The sequence below is a fragment of the Rhinatrema bivittatum genome, chromosome 3, assembly GCF_901001135.1.
Source record: "Rhinatrema bivittatum chromosome 3, aRhiBiv1.1, whole genome shotgun sequence".
In the NCBI taxonomy this organism is placed as follows: Eukaryota; Metazoa; Chordata; class Amphibia; order Gymnophiona; family Rhinatrematidae; genus Rhinatrema; species Rhinatrema bivittatum.
Window position 1 is genome coordinate 293,846,029 of NC_042617.1, and position 11,730 is coordinate 293,857,758.

The following is an 11,730-nucleotide window of genomic DNA, read 5'->3' on the forward strand; positions in this document are numbered from 1 at the left end:
GGACTGGTCACGGACCATTCTGTTCCACTGCGCGCCCTACACAACCTGAAGAGGCTAGTCACAGACCACGCAGAGAGCAGGACGAGCGCAGGAAGGGAATCCAGCCAAGGCGAGACTCCAATGACGAAGCCGGTGTCATCTGGAGAACCACAGGGGCTGGCAGGTGAGGAGGACTTGGGAGCACAGGAAATGGATCCAGCTGCGAGGAGACTCCAATGACGGAGCGAGTGTCATCCGGAGAACCATAGGAGCCGGCAGGTGAGGAGAAGTTACAGGCGCAGGAGAAGAACATCGGGAAGTGAAACATCAGGAAGCCTGGACGAGGGACCTCAGGAGACGAAGACATGAAACACAGGAAGCAGACGAGACATGGAGCTCCAACGATAAACAGAGACCTGACGGAGCACTGGAAGACAGGAACTTCCAGGAGTGAAGTAACTCCGATACAAGGCAAGGGTGAAATGCAGGAGCAGCTCTTATATAGGGCTGGCACAGGAAACAGTCCTTAGGTGGGGCCCAGGGCATATCCGGCCGTGGGCCCTTTAAATCTTGCAAAGATGCGCGGCCGCGTGCCTAGGAGCAGGAACAGGAAGCTGTGTAGGACCATGGTCAGCAGTCCTGCACAGATGCCGAAGAGGACGAAGCAGGGCTGGGCCGAGGAGCAGGCCCCGACATCGGCAGCGGCTCCTGCCGCTGTAGGAGGACTTGAAGGCGGCTCCAGCCGCTACACGAGACTGGGGACTGCGGCCTCAGGCCGCGAAGATGAAGCACAGTCTGCGGCTCCCTGCCGCTGAGGAAAAGGAGCACAATGGGCGGCCTCCAGGCCGCGAGAGGCAACAGAGTCCGCGTCTCCAGCCGCGGAGAAGGCCCGACGTCGGCGGCGTCCGGCCGCATCGGGAAGGCAGCAGCATGGAGGTGAGGAGCCTGCTCGCGGGGAAGCCCGCGGGCAGGATTCATGACATATTTTAAGTTATAACTACAAAGAAATGTAATTAACTGTATTATGAAAATTGTACTTTTCAAAGTGTGAAAGCTAGCCACAAATGTATTAAATTAGTCGATAAAAATGTCACAACTGTTTGATCTTTATTTCTACACGTTGTCACGTGGGCTAACTGAACAATCACACTACATTTTTCACTTCACACTGTAGTCTTTATTTTAACTTGTTTAACTCTTTCCAGCAATTTCTATAACTCCCATCTTCCCAAATACGTCATCTTTTTTCTCCTTTTCACCCATCCTTCTTTCCTCTTTTTAACCTATTTTCCCAAACAAAAGGTTTCTTAAATTGTGATGTCTGTGTGTCCCTACTAACTTTTATATCTGGTGTCCTAGCCTCACCAAATTTTCAGAATAGTTTGTTTATTTATTCATTTAAATATGTATAGCCTGCATCTATCCTTGTGTATGTGGACCCTTGAGCTGAGATGAGGTTGATACTGCCACCAAGGGGAGGCCCCTAGTGGCCCTTGTCATTGGGAGGTGTTGCTGGCTGAGAAGACCCAGCTGGAGCTTCACCTTTACCAGCCCACGTTCCCTGCAGGTTGAGCCCTTGGGTGCTGGGGCCGGCAGGACTTAGGTGCGGGTCTCTCACATCGAGGAGTCCAAGGAGAAGGCAGCATGGTGTCAGGCAGGCAAGGATGAGGCAGGCAGCAGACAGACAAAACCAGGAACAGGCCAGAGATCAGGATAGGTAGCAGGGACGAAGAGACAAGCTGGAGGTCAGGGCAGGCGGAGCTCATGCGTAGACGAAGGACCAGGCAGAAGTCCAAGGCAGGAGCAGGAACGGAACTGAGGCAGGAGCACAGGATCAGGAAGGCAAGGCTGGAACAATGCAGACTACGCACTCAATATCTGAGCAGGACCCATTGCTAAGGCAAAGTGTTGGCGTCAGGGCCGGGTATATATACCCGCCCTAGCTGACTTCATCTTCAGGAGCCGCAGGGGACATTCCCGCCACGGGCCCTTTAAATTGAGTGCGACAGCGCGCGCACCTAGGGGAGCAAGTGCAGAGGCCGGGAAAATGGCGGGCCGTGCAGCGAGGGCAGGTCGCATTGGCATGGTCGGCGGTGGCCGCAGCAGGCGGCAATGGGGGAGAGCCAGGCCTGGGAGCCTCCTGGCAGAGGTAAGGGGACCCGTCCGCGGGCGGCCACAGCCATGGATCCTAACAATCCTGTGTTCACAGCAGGTAACCAATGTTACATACATAATTATTAAAATTATTATTACATACATAATTATTAAAATTCCACAAAACAACACCAAATACAACAAATAGGTAATTGATCTAGAAGATAGGTCAAGATAACATGTGGATTCCGATGGGCTGGGGGTTTTGGATCCATGCATATGTACAGACCATGGATGTGTGTGTGAGACCCAAAAATGTAGACTCCCATTAGTTCTGGGTGGAATTTCTTGATGCTTCTTCTATTGAACTTTTCAGGAATCCTACAATTTATATATTGTATTACATAATATAGTAATGACAGCAGAAAAAGACCAAAGGTCCATCCAGTCTGCCCAGCAAGTCACTTAGGGCAGTAACTGCCGCTCTGTGCAGGGTACTCCCATGTTTCTCTTAAGGATAGTAACTACCACTCCGTGCAGATCTCAAGCTTTATGATAACCCATAAAATTGCAGCTAGCAACATTTTTTTCCTGGGTGAAAAGCTTCCTTGAAAATTCAGACAATGCTGCTTGATGTGCTTTGCTTATGAACTTTGCCATAGAAGCAGTCCAGTGTTTTCTCCCTTATGCCTGTGTATCAGTACCCCAGAACGTATGTCAGGGCACTCTTGTTGTTGTGTGAATCCAGTTCCCCTTTTCCCCCTGCCATTGAAGCAATTGTTGCAATTGCATTAAAAGCATCAAGGCTTATTGGTGGATGGTAGTAATCTCAATGCCTTCAGCTAAGGGTAGTAACCACTGCACCAGCAAGTTGACCCCCCTGCATGCTTTCTTCAATTCCGTTAGGAATGTTTTTGCATCACTGCTCTATATCCTTGCTTCACTAGATGAAGGTGTCTTCATCATGCTTTCTGGAATGAGTGCCCCTATCCCCAAACCTTGACACTTACTCATGCAAGAAAATACACAAACAAAGTGGCGCTATCCTTGGCTGGACCCATACTATGGAACTCCATGCCCTTGGAGTTAAGATTACAAAGAGACAGCAAAACCTTTAGAAAAAGTTTAAAAACCTGGCTCTTTAAACAAGCTTTTCAAAAAGAGAAGTGTTCAGCTTCTGCTAGCGGATGGCAATCTGTTGTAGATCTGCTATGCGGATGGGAGGAGCTAGCAGATGAGAATAACAGTCTGATAGAATCCCCTCCCCAAGGGCAGGAGTAGCAATCTGTAGTGAACTGCCTCCTATGGGTCATTTAAGGAATGGCAATATGATATGATGAAGACTGCAGAGTTGGCAATTTGTACCAGCGGAGTACTGGATAAGGTGCTCAGCTGGACAGACAGAAAATAGGTGAATCCTTGGGCTGATGACAGATGACAGCACTCCCAGCAGGGAGTCCCGAGAGGAACAGCGATCCCAGGGTTGCTGAGCTGCAGAGAAGACTATAGATAGTGAATAGACAGGGTATGCTGTGTTCATAGCCAGAACTAGATGACAAATCTCTAGGGATGTGAATCGTGTGCGCTATCGTCTTAACGATCGAAATCGTCTGGCAGGAGAAGAAAATCATGTTTGGCACAATTTTTTAGTTAAAAAATCGTTAAAAATCGTTTTTTCCGATTAGTGCGCACTAACGGGAGTTAGTGCGCACTAATCGGAAAAAACTAACAGAAAATGATACAATTTGACACTTTTCAGGTCAGTTAAGGTCAGTTTAGGAATGAATATGTATTCCTATTGGCTGCCCTCTTATTTATTCATGTTACCAAGGTTCCCACTGACAGTATATGGGGAATGGGAAATGGAAACAGTTGGTAGCGTGACAAAAAAAGTAATGTGATCAGTCAATGTGACTAGAACTTGTGCCCTAACCCTGATACCAGGGGTGTTGTGATCTTCCTGCACACACTGCCCTAACCCTGGCACAAGCTGGAGTCAATGTGTGCAGTAAAGGAGACCTGCCTTTTCCACAAGCTGGAGTCAATGTGTGCAGGAAAGGAGACCTGCCTTTTCCCCAGCTGGAGTCAGTGTGTGCAGTAAAGGAGACCTGCCTTTTCCACAAGCTGGAGTCAATGTGTGCAGGAAAGGAGACCTGCCTTTTCCCCAGCTGGAGTCAGTGTGTGCAGTAAAGGAGATCTGCCTTGTCCACAAGCTGGAGTCAATGTGTGCAGGAAAGGAGACCTGCCTTTTCCACAAGCTGGAGTCAATGTGTGCAGGAAAGGAGACCTGCCTTTTCCCCAGCTGGAGTCAGTGTGTGCAGTAAAGGAGACCTGCCTTGTCCACAAGCTGGAGTCAATGTGTGCAGGAAAGGAGACCTGCCTTTTCCCCAGCTGGAGTCAGTGTGTGCAGTAAAGGAGATCTGCCTTGTCCACAAGCTGGAGTCAATGTGTGCAGGAAAGGAGACCTGCCTTATCCCCAAGCTGGAATCAATGTGTGCAGTAAAGGAGACCTGCCTTTTCCCCAAGCTGGAGTCAATGTGTGCAGGAAAGGAGACCTGCCTTGTACCCAAGCTGGAGTCAATGGGTGCAGTAAAGGAGACCTGCCTTGTCCCCAAGCTGGAGTCAGTGTGCTGTAAAGGAGACCTGCCTTATCCCCAAGCTGGAGTCAATGTGTGCAGGAAAGGAAAGTTGTTTATTAGATTCTTATTTAAATGTTCTGCTCAGTTACAGCAGCTGAGCAATAACAGTTACTGTGTTCAGGGCTTGGGGGTAGAATCAATCAGGGGCGATGAAATGCATTGTAAGGATTCCAAACCAGCGGAGCTTTGTGAGCGTGAAATGAACTGCGTGGATTCCTTGGATCCTCAGTGGTGCCAGACAGAGGGAGAACCAAGATAAGCAGAGTGAAATCTTCAGCTTCGTAAGACACCGCTTAAGCACAGGCTGAATGGGCAGACCCTTGTACTAGCATTCCTCCCCGCACTCCGAGGTGGCTGGACACAGATCCCCGATTTATAAATGTCCAAAGTGATGGCAGCAACCATATTAGCAGTACAACACAAGGAGTCAAAGACGACAACTGCAGGCTGGTGGAGCTGCTTGGAAAGCTGCCATATTCCACTGAAAACAATCAAAGACAAGAAGCATTCTGTTATTACCTAAAGATACTGTCTTTGCTCGTGATCTTTTGCTCCTGCTGTTTTCTTTTTCCACAGAAGAGTCGGACTTTCTGAGGATTCTTTTATCTGAATTGTTGGTTAAAAATATGCAAAGCCTCTGCAAGTTCCTAATGCCAGAAACAAATCTCTGTCTGTGCCCTAGTCAATTATTACCTTGCAGGGCCGACACTGTTTCAGAATTGTGGGTGAGGCTTAGCAGGTCAGAGGCCCTATGTGCGATAGTTGCTATTGAAAGGCTTGGTTTATGCCCAGTGTGCTGGATTCTGGTCTCGCCCTCATCCCTACCATTTCTCCTGCCTCCTTTGTATTTAGGGGAGGTTTTGTGTGTGTGTGTTTGAAAGACAGATGGTGGACTGGAGTGCATCACATGACCTGATGCAGGAGGAGGAGCAGAGAGGAATTGTGAGGATGTTGATATGAAGGGTAGGTTTATTCTGATTGTAGACATAGGTGGTTTCTCGTAAGATTGAAACCTGAAATATTAACTCCAATATGCATTTGAATTATTTTTTAAATCCCTGGCACAAAATCTCAGCTCCCACCAGCCCTTCAGAGCAGTCTCCATTCGCATCTGACTTTATGCTCACTTTGAATTTTTAATCACTCTTTTCAGGTATGTTAAGACTGGGGACAATTTTAAAATTAACTGTGGATCTACAAGTAGGGGGAATGTGTGTACTTTATACTCACATTCTTTACAGCTAAAAGCACAAAATCTGCATGTTAAAGAGGGCAATCTACAGCCAGCAGGTCATATCCAGTTCATGGGAGGCTTTGATCTGGCTTGCAACAGCAAGACTGCGCCCGAAACACAGTGGCAACAGCATGTCCCTGCTGCCCGAAAGGGACATCCACATCTGGAAGTGGTGTCGCCACTTGACTCTCGGGCAGTTGTAACTCCTCAAACTGGAATGAAACTCAGGAGGGACCTTCATTGGCTCCATCCCCTCCCCCACACACCTGAACTGGGCCCTCAGTGCAGCCATTGGATCCAAAAGATTTCTCCCACCCGTGCTTTGGAGAAACTGTCAGCCTTTTATGGGCTGAAAGTGGCACCTCATTTGCACTGCCATTGGTTGGCAGGTGAAGAAAAGTCAAATAACCTCTTTTTCTTTTATTTTTGCATTGAAAAAGGAGAAATCATTATTTACTACACAATGATATTTACTTTTGATTCTAGATTTTCAAAATCGTGCCTGCTCATGTACGTTTTTTTGAAGGTTAGAATCCAAGTTTCTATCCGAGCACTAATATTGAAAGTGTACCTGCAGGGTCAGCCTGGTGGCTGAGCAGCAGTCCCTTTTCTTCCTGCTAGACCTGCTTGGGTTTTCCCCATTCCTTAGCTTTCAGAGACAGAGGTCACACCCCACTTATGATGTTACTCTTTTGCATAAAAGGGAAAGTAGGCAGAGGTAGCTGCAAACATGGGTAGAATAACTCATTGTTTACTCCCAGATTCATCAGTTGCACCCTGGCTGGTGGAGTTTACTAGCTTCTGGGATAACAACCTCTCAGGGTTGATTTTCCTAGTGCAGCTGTCTCCCAGAGATTTCTTTCTGGCTGTAGGTACCTAGGGCTTGGATCCTTGTTTGCGAGGGTCTGAGGATCCCTCCTAGGTTGACTTCCTTCCCTAGTAAGTGGTGATCCTGAGGGACTTGCCTTTATCAAAAAGAGTTTTGTTCTGGGGCTTGAGCTCTCTCACGCTCGCTGTCTCTGACTCCCTGCCCCCGTTTTTTGGTTGTTGAGTGTTCTGCTTTGCTCAGACTGAGATGAATACAACTAAGTAAAAGCAAGAGTTTTTCTACACCATATGAGCGAGGACTTCAGTGGTCTAAAGCACAGCAGCATTGAGCAGCGGTATTAGGTAGGTGGTGAGTAAGCCAGAGGGTGAAGCACATAAAAAGGAAGAGAGTGTAGGCCGCACCGAGCCGCAGCAGGGGTTAAGGCAGGCCTGTACACCAGCGGTAGCACCGCATTGTGCAAAAAAAAAAAATGCAGTTGCTAGAATAGCTAACTATTGGCAGTGTGCTTGAACGGCACAGTGAAAACCTTGCTACAATTATTTAGAAATGCTAAAGCTATCTGGGCAGAGGATTTGGAGCTGGGATTTGTGGGGATTCTCTATATAAGTACAATTTGTACCTGGATACAGTGAGACGCTAACAGCTGAAAACATACTCTGTGGCTGCAGGTGCAGCTCCTTGGCACTTGGAAGGTGCCCAGTAAGGTAGGCTCCTTCTGCCCATCTTGTGATGGCAAACCGGATGTGGACACCTGGGAAGGGCATAACTGTATCTCTTCTCATGTAGGGGAAGAGCTTCGGGAGGGGTGAAACATCAGCTATGGATGGATGCTGCTTCCCTTACCCTAGGGAAAAAAGGTCTCATTCCAGGACAAGTAGACTTGGTAGCTCCTCTTGTGGAAGGGGAAACTGAAGCAGCCCAAAGGAGCAGTATGATAGACTCATAGCAGGGCTTTGTTCTAGAATCAGCTTAGGGATACGGCAGGAGTTCACCCTAGAGGGTTTTCCCCTGATTTTGTCCTCATAATATACCAGGCTTTCTGTGCTATGTAGAAGATGGGCTTTATGGCAAGTGCAAAATCCCTAGACCATGGATCTTTGGGGAACAGAACTGGAGCCCCTAACTGCTCACAGGAGACGTGGAAGTGGAGGGATTTGCCTGGTATGACCACCGCGCCAGACTCCAGGAGAAGGATGGCTGGCAGTCAGATCTGTGCCGTGTGTACCCAGGAGTTCTCAGGAAGGACAGTGCTCTTTGAGGAAGAACTTGCAGACTTCATCACCAGCATTCAGACAGCCTTGAAAACAGCAAACACTAAAACAGAGGACATGTCGGAGGGCAACCTATATCTTACAGGTCATTAGTAAGCCCACAAGAACTATTTCATTAAATGAGGTCCTAAGATGGATGGTACTGTCAGAATGGAACTTCTCTCAGGGTGGCTCAAAGGCGGCAGGATAATGGAGTGATTATATCCTCTCCCTGAGGATGAGAAGAATTAGCTGCTGCGCGTCCCAAGAGTGGACATGCTCATGTCAGCTATGGCTTGCAAAACCACCATCCCATAGAGGAAGGTGCCCTTCCTTCCTGGGGGCCTTGAGGGACCCCAGGAAGGAAGACAGAGGCGGTTCTAAAGCAGGCCTTCGCCACAGTGGACATGACAATTCAGGACTCTATTTTCTGGAGTTATTAGCTCAAGCTACCCTAAGCTGTGTTCAACAATACCAGAGAATTGGCGGTAGCCTTTTTGGCACATATATTGTATGACCTGGTCAAGTTATCCTGAAGGTCGATTGCCTTTGAGATGGCAATTAGAAGACTACTGTGGCTCCATAATTGGGCAACGGACTCAGCATCTAAGGCATGTCTGTGTAAGCTCCCGTTTGGGAGCGGAGAGGGGGCTCCTTGTTGGTGAAGTTAGAGAATCTAGTAAAGGACTTAGGCAAAACCAAGCCACAAAGGCAGGCAGAGGAAAGAGGTCATTTGAACATGTGAGGACTTAGAAAACCTTCAAAAAAGAACTAGGATGTTCACCAAAGCCTACCAACAGCCAATGACTCTGTTATAACTTCCTCCCTACCGACCCATATAAACATGTAGAACCAATCCAAAGCACATAATTTAACCTGTACAGTTCAACAACCGAACTATCTTATAATGCCTACAATAAATATTTTAACAAGCACGTGAATTTTTAAACATCCTGTTAAACATCAAAACAGTAAATCGTTGTGATGGCGAAACCGAACGACGGTATATAAAACTCGATAAATAAATAAAAATAAAATAAAAAAGTACCAGCATAAGGGCAAGGAGGCTGGGTCGGTAACGTCACAGGTATCTAGAGGGAGATTCTAGTCCTTTTGTAGGGCCAAGAGGCTGAGGACCAACCCACCTGAAGCTGTGGATGGTAGCTACTCTGCCCAATAAAATATTCTAAGCCCCTCCGCTAGTAAGTCAAGGCAGCAATTTAACTCTACTTTCCTTGGAAGTGGCCCATATTTTAGTGAGCCAATGTTTTCCAAATATAACTTTAAAGGTGTACTTGCACAATGATGCCACTCCAGCTCCAGATTTATTTTTTATTTTCCCCCATGTTTGGCAGTTCAGAGTGTTTGTAGTAGAAGCATCCCTGCAAAGGATACAGGACTTAAAGCAATAATTCCAATCCTGCCACCAGGAAAGGGATAGAGTGTGTGTTCACTTTACTTTGTGGGGCCAAGGAAGGGCAAAGATGATGTGCCCATACTAGATTTAAGAGGAATGAGCAGGGACTTCAGGGTGCCTCATTTCAGACTGAGGACCCTTGTTATGGTTCTATAAATAAATGCTTAAACACTGGCATCTTAAGAAAGAACTTTATTTTAGATAAAATATGTAATATTTCAGGAGAGTGTGAGATTGTTTTGAATTGACTTGCTAGTAGTCTCAGAGAGCACTGCCAGATTAAATACACACCAAATTAAATAGATAGCCACATCCAATTTACACACCAATAAGCTAGTTTGTTTGCATAACATTTTCCTAATTGGTTGGAATTATAATTTTATCTCATGACTGGTAAAAGAAAATCTGAACACATTACACCTGTTCTCAACCAATTACAGTGGCTCCCAATAGAGAAAAAATAGAATTCAACGTTCTCTCAATACTTCATAAAGCAATTTATAAAGCAGACTACACTGCCCTTGATGACATCATACATATCCATTGTTCTCTACGCACAAGAACAACTAGTAAACTTCAACTAGTGATTCCATCACTTCCACATGCCAAACTGTCTTCCACCAGAAACAGAGCCATTTCCATCATTGGCCCAAAGTTATGGAATTCGTTACCTCATTACCTAACCGTTCAAGAAAACATAAAATCTTTTAAAAAAGACCTAAAAGCCTGGCTACTCAGCCAAACTATTAATGACAGCACGCACAATGATCTTAAAATATAATCCCATAGCCTTCTAACATTCAATCTCCCCCTATGACAATCTCTCCTGCTTTCAAGCTACAGATGTCTCCTTTTATGATTTGAACTCAGATATTTCAATGTACCTATCCTTTTGTATATCTTGTTTTGTTTATACTACATTATATGCCAGTTCTCAGTTTATTGTTAAAATTACATTTTAAATTTTTTAATGTAACAGGTTGTTATAAATGTAAACCGGAGTGAAGGCAACTCTGCTATACCTCAGTATATATAAAAAAATGCTAAATAAATAAAATGTAAAGGCAGGAACGATATGTCATATTGAACTCAACATACTTTTTAGCTTTTGGCCTACATTCTAGCATTTCAACTTATTCTGGCATGCCAACAATCTTGAATAGTTTTACAACTCTATTTAGAGCAGTTTCACAGTGCAGTAATGATTTTTCTACTCAATTAGTTTGGTTTCATAGAAAAAACCTTTTCAAAGCACCCTAATATACACTGTTAAGTAGTCAGGATGGGGAGAAAAAGAGGTTACCTGGTATCAGAGCATCACCCCATAGGGAAAGCAGAGTAATGACCGCCCAAGGGACACTCTGATCTCTGGCCATACTGGCCCATCTAAGCTGGGCTAAAAGAGGCAGCACTAGAACTATTGAACAAAGCACAATCGAGGGTCATCAGAATACTACAGAGGATTCTCTGGCCAAGATTAAAGACTATGCGTGGCCCAAGAATAGACATGTGTTAACCCAGTCTGGGTCCCAGTTAGCAGTATGACATCTGGTAGGAAGAGAAGATATTTGTAAGGATCTTGTCAGGAGGTGCAGGCCAGACCTAGAAGTCAGTCATTGCAATGTGGAATCCAAGGATACAGTGACCTGCTTCCATCTGATACACAAGGTCAGTCTTCGGTTAATATTCTCATCTTGGTGACTGATACGTAAGGAAGGATAAAGAAGATAAGGCCACCTATAAAAATGATGGCGGCAACACTGGTCTGACCAAGAAGAAGGCCTGATAAGACAGTGTGTGGCAACCCTGAGAACAGGGGTAGCCAGGACAGGGCCTGGTACAGACAGGAGAACCTTCTCCATCTTTGGGATATGGTCTGGCTCTTGAGAAGGTACGACTTCAAAACAGGATACTCGCAAGAAATATCCATACTAGCCACAATGCTGAAAGCATGTAAAAACTTAATCTCCTTAGCCTATGTCAGAATCTGGAGGTTGTTTGAGGTGGACTGTCAAGAGAATGGAATCTGATCATGGAAAATGGATGTATTGCAAATCTTGGACCTTCTACAGAAAGGCTTGGACAAGGGCCTAGCCCTCAATTCTCTTTTTCTCTCTTTCTCTCTCCATGCTCCCTCTTTGCCCTCCCCTGAGGAGGGGATGATCTCAAGCGATCATAAAAAATGTAATAAGAACTGAAAGAAAGGGCATACTTGAGATTTCTTGTCTGATTGCTCTGACTGAGGCTGCTGACCAGGGCCACTGACTACTCCCCCTTTTATGCAAAAG